The following is a 9,944-nucleotide window of genomic DNA, read 5'->3' as shown; positions in this document are numbered from 1 at the left end:
GTTCAAATTATATTCCTAAAATTTAAGTTCAAATATGTAACCTCTTCGCCTATGAAAAAAATATTTGATGACTCCCCATGCTCCTCTCTGGGCTGGCCAGACACCAATGGGTTCTGTCTCTCTTGTCTTAATCTGGAAGTACTCTTGTATAGTTCCGGTTGGAGAGAAGAGCTTATAACCTTTTTTTCCCTTATCACTATTTTTTTTCTGGGACATTTATAGAATTTTGTTGGATTATTTGCAGGACAGTGGGCTTTTCTAGGATTTTTTGTATAGCCATCTCAACTAAAAGTCCAATGGCAAATATTTTCTATAACCTAGCATAAGAATTTTGTGTTTCCTATAACTGTTAAGTAAACTTCCCCTTCCCTACTTCCCTCCTCGCATTTTGTGAAATGTGTGCTTACAAAGGGAATTGATGACAACACATAGGTAGTTAGTCAGTGAGTGGTATCCCCATAATGAAGCTCTGAGATTTTCTGAGTTGGGGAATGAACCAGGGATGTAAGAATACACCCTAAAATACCCTAGAATCTTTTCTGGGAGGACCAATTTTTGGTGGAATTGTGAACTGATCCAACCATTCTGGAGAGCAATTTGGTATTATTCCCAAAGGGCAATCAAACTGTGCATACCCTTTGGTCCAGTAGTGTTTCTACTGGGCTTATATCCCAAAGAGATCTTATATCTGAATAATTGGGAATAATTGGGGGTAGAGGCAATATGAGCCCATGATAGGATATATTCCCCTTAGGATGATTTTGCTGGCAGCTAGAAGGGCAGAATCTTCTGCCTTGAAGCTGTCTTCTTTTGAGGGACTGCTGAATTATGGAAGGATATAGATCATAAGATTGTCTTACAGATGAAAAAAGCTGATCACAAGAGAAACAGAGTGGGTTATCCTAGTCATATACCTAGCAAGTGGCAGAGCTGGAATTTAAAATCAGGTACCAAGCAAAGTGCTGATTCCAAATTTGACCCTCTTTCCACAATACTATATTCTTTCCTTTGGCCAATAGGACTAAGGATTTTTAATAAAATTTTATGCCTTTTTAAGCACCTAAACTATAGTTTTGATCTATAGAGTGCTATGGGGAAATTATTATAATTTTATCAATATTAATGGTTTTATATAATCATACATACTGCTTATTAGTAAAAAAATAATTTTAATTTATGGGTTGATTGGGTTCTTTGGTTCTTATGTCTAATCTTCAGGAGTCCCTTGAATTCAATATAATTAATATTTATTAAACTCCTTCTATGAATAAGTTCCTATATAACCAAACTTTTATTTAAGGAAGTATTTGGGCGGAAGGTACAAAGACAAAATGGAAAACAGATTTTGTCTTCAAGGAACTTAGATCTTATTGGAATCTAGGAAGCACACAAAGTTATACTTGTTGATCTTCCCATGTCTGTTAAATTATTCAACATCTAATTCTTTTTTCTCCATTTCTAGCCTTTTGGAAATGATAGACAAAGTTATATAAATGCAAGAAAAAGAATGACATGTGCTTTTAAAATATTGGGACCATTATATCACAGGCACAATATCTCTTTTTTAAATTTTTCAGTAATATTTTATTTTCCAAACACATATAAAGATAATTTTAAAATTCATTTTGTAAGGCTTTGTATTCCAGATTTTTCTCCCTCCCTCCTTTTACTTCCCCCCTCTCCAAGACATCAAGCAATCTGATATAGGTGCAATTATTTTAAATATATTTTCATATTTGTCATGTTGAGGCATTATTTCTCAAATATACACCTTAAACCCAGATTCCTCAGCATTCATTGTAGCAATAATCATGAGCATAGCAATGAAATTGTTATTTTTTTCATCACTTGATTCTCTGTTTGTTTGTTTTTTTTACTTCAGGCATATTTCCCATTCATTTTGTCTTTTTTTCAAAGCTTATTAATAGTGAAGTGGTTAGAGCACTGGGGTTAGAAAGAATTGAGTTCAAACCTGGCTTCAAATACTTACTAGCTGTGTGACCCTGGGCAAAGGACTTAACTTTTGCCTCCATTTCCTTAACTATAAATGGGAATAATAATCGCACCTGTCTCCTAAGGTTGTGTAAGAATCAAAAAGGATAATATTTGTAAAGTGTTCACCCCATTGTCCAGCACATAGTAAGCCCTTAATAAAATTTTCTCCTTCCTTCCTTTCTTTATTAATAATTATGTATCTGAATGATCAATCATCAAATTGACTCATCAAAAAAAGAATGGATCCTTCATGGAGGACTTACAAAAAATATGCATCAGAACCCAACAGGTTGAGAAGATGTGAAGAGATTATGATCTATATAAAATGAGAAATTATTCTCCCTGAAGAGATCAGAGGCCTTATCAAGGTGCCAATAATAGATAATAGTAATAGTTTTGTGGATATTCCATGCAAATATAAGTGAACATACAAACACACAAATCTATGTTCCCTCCCATCAAAATTCTAGATTGACAAGTCAATTGTTAAATTTTTCCCTAAATTTTTGATTCCCAACATAAGAAGCACTCCTTCAAAAGGCAGTTTTTGTATTGTAAATATTTTTCTTTATTCCATCAACTGATGTTTCCTTACAGGTTCTTAATTGGCAAAAGGTGGAAGAGCAATTAATACATTTTTTCAGTTAGAAAAACTTTAGTACATCTCATAGAATGTAACACATAGAAGGTATTCAATAAATATATGTTTAATTAAATTGAATGTCTGAACTCAAGTAAGTTATATTGTCACCATCTGATTTGAAAGGGTGTCTGATGTGAATAACAATAAAGGATAGAATTTGCACTGGAATTAAGCTCTAGATTGAAGTTCTACTGACTGAATGCTTCTGACATATTAGAAGCATTGATTTAGAGCTAACAAGTTAGAAGAACAAAGGGTCTAATCATTTCATTTCATAAATAAGAAAAAAGAGAAGTTAAGTGATTTGCTCAGATTCACAAAGCTAGCAAGGATTTGTATTCAGGTCTTCCTGAATCCAAGTTTAGTGCCTTATCCATCATGTCATGCTGCTATGACCCTGGGCAAGGCACTTAATATCTCAGTGACGCAGGCAATTCTAAGAATATAAATTGGTACCAATATGAACTGGTAAAAAGAATTTCCTCACTGGAAACTCCTTATACCAACAAAATCAGTAGTATGCTTTAAAAAATGTGAATGGGCAATTTGGTTTTCTTCTTAAGCCCTACCTGAAATATTATGTTAGATGCTGAGGAATTTAAACGTTACTCTCTGAACACTCGGAACTTTCTTAGAAACTTACCAATAATAACTCTGTGTTAACTCATGGTTCAATGCCCCATTTTCTAGGCATCCATATTTTTATATATTAAAGAGAGTGGAAATTTTGGATCACCCACCACGTTCATCTCACACCATCAATCCCATAATTGATTATACTGGATTATACTGATTATACTGATGGCCGGATAAAACCTGTGGTTAACATTGAAGTATTAATTCAGCAGATTGATGCCAGGGAACAATAAAACATGGCCATTTTTTTCTCTGCATCTTCTAATGAACATAGATCAGACCAGAAATCTGAGAGTCTGCCACAGTGTACCATTTCTGCCCTAAAAGTCCCACCAGATAATTAGACTGTCCCAACTTTATTTTTATTTATTTGTTTGTTTGTTTATTTATTTACTGAGGCAATTGGGATTAAGTGACTTGCCCAGGGTCCACAGCCAGTGTTAAGTGTCTGAGATCAGATTTGAACTCAGGTCCTCTTGACTTCAGGGCTGATGCTCTATCCACTGCTCCACCTAGCTGCCCCCATCCCAATTTATAAAAGCTGTCCTTGATGATAGCATCCCTTGGTGGTTATGTATTCAGTTTTGTACTTCTGGACTTTCTGTCAGTTAAAATCTGGAAAATGAAGGCAAAGTAGGGTGTTGTTGAAAAGGAAGAAATAGAGAATAAAGCAGGAAACTGTTTGTGACAGGGTTCATCTGTACCAATAACTTTGGCTACATAAATATAAACTAGCTTATGCTGTAACTGGGCAAATTACTATGATTTCATCCCATATGGATTTATTCTTATTTCCCATAAGAGTCTCCTTAAGTGGCAGCTTTCAACACAGTTTAAATTATAAAACTTGAACAGCCTGAATCAATAAATCAAATCCATTCACTCTAAGTACTGAGGGTAAGATTAAACCTTGCCAGCAGTTTTTAAAATGCCATGTTTTAACCCTGCCTGTTGAGCATCATCAAATAGAATGCCAGCAGAGATGCCTGTAATTCAATCTCACACCCAAGGACCTTTCTGGCAGGCACTATGAGAATTGAGCCGATGTCTATCTGAACTCTGAATAATGTTTATTGTTACTGTATATCCTTACCCGAGGACTGTCAATGATAGCTCTGAATTAAAGGTGATAAAGTCCTAATCCAAGCCTGGGCTTTTTAAAGCACAATCCCTCCCCTACTGGAGTCTGCCAATAGCAAGCTGCCCTTCTAATTCTGTCTAGAGCTTCCCACTGCCTAAAGTGTGAACACCTTGTTAACACATTAGCACCTCATTATCTCATGATTACCTCCTTTGACTACATTAATTGAGGAGCACTAAATCACACACACACACACACACACACACACACACACACACACACACACACACACACACACACACACACACTCACACTCTCAACCTATTTTATTGGTATTGGGAGCTCCTAGGAAGGCAACTCCTTCTGTCTTGGCAGATTGTTCTAGGACTTCTATAACTGTAATTTAAATCACCTCCAAGGATCACAAAGCCAACAGTTATCTTGTTGGGATTTAACTCAAGTCTTCCTCCTTCCTGTCACCTCATCTATAAAAGGACCTGAGAAGGAAATGGCCAGCCACCCTAGTTTTTCTGCTAAGAAAATAGGGTCACAAAAATCAGTTCAAATAGAGCAGTAATGAACTGAACCAGCTACACCCAGCGAAAGAACTCTGGGAGATGACTATGAACCACTACATAGAATTCCCAATCCCTCTAATTTTGTCTGCCTGCATTTTGGATTTCCTTCACAGGCTAATTGTACACTATTTCAAAGCCCGATTCTTTTTGTACAGCAAAACAACTGTTTGGAAATGCATATATATATATATATATATATATATATTATATATATATATATATATATATATATATATATATGTATTTAACTTATACTTTAACATATTTAACATGCATTGGTCAACCTGCCATCTGGAGGAGAGGGTGGGGAGAAAGAGGGGAAAAATTGGAACAAAAGGTTTGGCAATTGTCAATGCTGTAAAATTACCCATGCATATATCTGGTAAATAAAAACTATTAAAAAAGAAAAGAAGAAAGAAAGAAAGAAAGAAAGAAAGAAAGAAAGAAAGAAAGAAAGAAAGAAAGAAAGAAAGAAAGAAAGAAAGAAAGAAAGAAAGAAAGAAAGAAAGAAAGAAAGAAAGAAAGAAAGAAAGAAAGAAAGAAAGAAAGAAAGAAAGAAAGAAAGAAAGAAAGAAAAAGAAAGAGAGAGAGAGAGAGAGAAAGAAAGAAAGAAAGAGAGAGAGATAGAGAGAAAGAAAGAGAGAGAGAAAGAAAGAAAGAAAGAAAGAAAGAAAGAAAGAAAGAAAGAAAGAAAGAAAGAAAGAAAGAAAGAGAAAGAAAGAAAGAAAGAGAAAGAAAGAAAGAAAGAAAGAAAGAAAGAAAGAAAGAAAGAAAGAAAGAAAGAAAGAAAGAAAGAAAGAAAGAAAGAAAGAAAGAAAGAAAGAAAGAAAGAAAGAAAGAAAGAAAGAAAGAAAGAAAGAAAGAAAGAAAGAAAGAAAGAAAGAAAGAAAGAAAACAGGGTCACAATACATTGGACATTACTAAAAGAACCCAAATGATGACCACAACCACAACATGATGTGTCAGGTCTTGTGCTGGGGCAGAGACTTAGGAGGGTTCAGTCTCCAGGCTGTAGATGTCTAGCTGGTATCAGAGAGGCTCTCTCTCTAATGCAAGTACAACCCTCCTGGCAGCTAGATGGCATGGTCAATAGAGTACTGGGCTGTAGGCAGGAAGGTCTGAGCCTCAGATCTTATTAGCTGTATAACCAGGGCAAGTGACATAATTTGTCTTTCTCAGTTCCCACAATTATAAAAAACAGAATTCTTTTTTCCTGGGGAGATTTACCTACAAAAATACAATGAGTTCTACACAAAATAGTTACCACCAGAAATGAGAAGGTGCAGTTTCAGAGAAGAAGGGAAGGAGCAAATATTTCTTAAATGCCTATACCATTCCCGGCATTGAGCCAAATACTTTACAACAAAGTAATCATCCAGGGAGAAGAACATGACTGTTGTCTGTTAAAATCTAAAGACAACTGGTTGCTATCACCTATGTGAAATGCCTCTTGCCCAGGAGTGATGCTGTGCTCCACATTTATCCAGAAATATGTTACTTATCTTTAATTCAAATCACCGAGCCCTTACTTTATTAGTCACTCCCATTGGATCCTTTGGGTTGTATTTCTTTAAATAGTTTCTTCCAAGGCCATTATTATATTTTATTTATTGAAAGTGATTTCATAAGAACAAACATATTAATATCAAATCAATAGACTCATGCATCATACTTAAAGCTCTATATAGCCAACCATTTTAAATTATTTTTAAGAAAAGAAAAAAAAAATCATTCCTATATCTAAGAGGAAGCCTTTTATTTCTGAGGAAAATTCTATATCTGAGACTTGTTTTCCTTATCCTTGAGAAATCTTGGGAAAGCAGAGTAATATTCATATAAAAAAAAGACAAAAAGGAAAAATTAGTGAATAGCACACTATACTATGAATAAGAAAATCCTGGGCTCAAAGCTTGAGTGGCCCTGATACTTACTAGCTTTGTGAACCTTGGGTAAGTGACTTAAATAATTCTCATCAACACCGATCTATTAACTCTGTTATGATTTCTATCTCTTTTAAATATATATAGGAAAACTCCAAGGTAAAACTAATCCTGTTAAAACTCCTTATAGTTCCCCTTTCATATACTGCCATAGCTCTAGCTGGTCATTATTGCACCTCAGTTTCCTGGTTTTTAGGTTAAGGGGGTTGGATCCTATGACCTCTAAAGTCTCTTACAGCTCTGAGCCTATGTTCCTCTGTTACTAAAACAGCTAGGACTGAACACTTAATTTCAAGAATTACATCAGTGACCACAGAGATTTTCATGCCTTCAATTTCTTTTTTGCCTTGAAATACATGTTAGGGCAGAGGGTTGGGGTTGGAGTGGAAGAACAAGAAATGGTTCTTAAGCATGTTATAGAAATGGATTATAGATAAGAAAATATGTAAATTGAAAGATATATATGTGTGTGCATATATATACTGTATGTAATATGTATATGTATATATTAAGTCACATATATACACATTTACACATACACACACAGATAGATAGATAGATAGATAGATAGATAGATAGATAGATAGATAGATAGATAGATGTTTAGACCTATCTCTTGATTAGTATTGGGAGATCCTAGCAAGGCAACTCCCTCTGTCATGGAAGATTAGCCATTATTCCATAACTTCTATAACTATTGTCTTAGAGAATCACTTGGGCACTGAAAAATTAAATCACTTCCAAGATCACAAAGGCAACGGGTATCATGTTGGAAATTTAAGACAGCTCTTCCTAATTCTAAGAGTGGCTCTCTATCCAATACAACAGACTGATTCTCATATTAACCCCTGGGGTATGGATACTTCTGAGCCAATCAGAGACAGACAGAAGTTTATATTTCAGCAATACAATCCAACAAGTATTTATTGATCAATGTCTACATTTAGGGTAGCATTATATAGTCAAAGTAAAAAAAAAAAAAAAAAAAAGTCCCTACCATCAAGGAATACATTATACTACAAAGGTTCAAATTCATTGATATTTTAAACACTATTTAATATATCCTCTCATTTCTGACTTCCAGATAAAGTATTTACCTGATAAATAAGAATTCATCATATATTCCCAAAGAGAGCTTTCAATAACTGGTTAACAGGGGCTATTCATAAAATGCAGAAATTTAGAGTTCTAGCAATATTTGCAGATCTTTGAGAACATAGAAATAATTGATCTTGGTACCCATGTGGAACAATTCATGAAAATCAGAAGGAGTGAGATGTTATAGACCAATTCCTCCCAGACACCACTCTGTGGGCCTGCTTGTGTCCTTCCTTGCCTGGGGTGCAATAATGACTAGAGACAGCTCTGGCTGAACATGAAAGGGGAAATCTAAGGGTTTTTAACAGCACTAGCTTCACCTTGGAGTTCCTCTATGTATATTTAAAGGGGACAAAGATTATAACAGATTAGAATTTGCCTTCTTTCCTATCAGTGTGGTATAATGGAAAGGCCCTCTCTTTGTTACTTAATGCCTTTATGATACTGAACAAGACATTAACCTCTCTGGGGTCTCTCTTTTTTCATCTGGAAAGCAAAAAGATTGAATTTATATAATTTCTGAGGTTTTCTTCCAGCTCTAGCATTCTGTGGTTCTAGGAATAATATACCTTACTCCTGCACTGGGGGACTTAATTTTTTTCTGTGGTTCTAGGAATGCCTGATTCCTGGACTGGGGAACTTAACATTTTTCCCCGTGGTTCCTGGATGCTTAAGAAGACAATTTTTTCCATGGTTCTAGGAATAATATACCTGACTCCCCCCCCAATCCAGGAAGGGAACTTAAGAGAACAATTTTCTGCTAAAGTGATTTTTCTACAGCTGAGCTAAGACCTCTGGGTAAGCAGGTTTCCGAATAAATGCTGACAGACCCTAGCCACAAAGGCTTGCCTACAATTTTAATAAAACTGTCGGATTAAGTGACTACATGAGCGCAGCGTGTTACTAATGCAGGCTCCTAACTGTCAATTAGTTAACTGGCTAGGGAAAAAAAAAACACACTAGCTTATAAGATTGCTACTAATGAATATAAGGCTTTGTTTCTGGGCAAAACATATGCTTTGGATATATAATTAGAGGAAGGGCCCCCTCTCTCCCTCCCCATGGAGAGAGCATGTGCGGCTGAATAAAAGAGCTTATTATACCTGTAAGGGGTCAAAGTCTGTGAGGCTCTAGTTTATAGCATTATGACAGATTACAAAATTACTCCATTATGTTAGTCAATCTGTTTCCAAGCCCAGACTGGCAGGGGAGAGAGGCACTAGAAATGCACAAATGGGGTTCTCATTGGCCTTGTCACTGAGGTCTTATGATAGGTCAGCTGTCGGTGACATCACCCCTAGTGGATCATATGTCAAAACCCCTTCATCTAACTTCTGTCTTTGTTAGTTGGGAGGCTTTTACTGATAGTGGCTCTGCTTTCAGATTGCAAAGAGCTCCTGGGAAGGGTTGGAACAAATGAGAGATCTGTGGGTAGCTGTCACTTGTGCTGATGAAAGAGAGAGCAAGTAGCAGAGCCCTTATATTCCCTCTGACCTCTCTCCAGCTCTTGCTTTCTCTCTCTCTCTCTCCTCTCTAGCCCCCTACCTCCTTTAAAAAAAAAGTGTTTTATTTTGTTTTGTTTTATTGAAAAGAGAGGACAGCCAGTAAACAGCATCAGCTGGCAAAGAACACTCTCCACCAAGAGTCTGCTTCAGAGGTAATTGTCACAGGTAGCAATACAAAGATTTCCAATGCAAGAGCTTGAAAGATGTTTGACTTTGTTCAATGCTACAAAGGAGTTATCCTGTTGAAAGGCAATTGTATTCAGTCAGCAGTATAATAATTACCATTAAGTGTTTTCCCCTTTCTCCCAGCCTCCTCCCCAAGCATCTGTTCCTCCATTTTTAAACATGGTAGACCAGGCTCACTTCACTTGATTTTTACAAATCAATGAGTGTTTAAGGAAAAGGGCATTTCTCTTACCTCAGTCTCCTCAAACTCTATTCTTGATAGGTGATTTGGCACTTCAAGTA

This window comes from Sminthopsis crassicaudata, chromosome 4 (assembly GCF_048593235.1).
Source record: "Sminthopsis crassicaudata isolate SCR6 chromosome 4, ASM4859323v1, whole genome shotgun sequence".
Lineage (NCBI taxonomy): Eukaryota > Metazoa > Chordata > Mammalia > Dasyuromorphia > Dasyuridae > Sminthopsis > Sminthopsis crassicaudata.
This window is presented reverse-complemented; position numbering follows the sequence as displayed.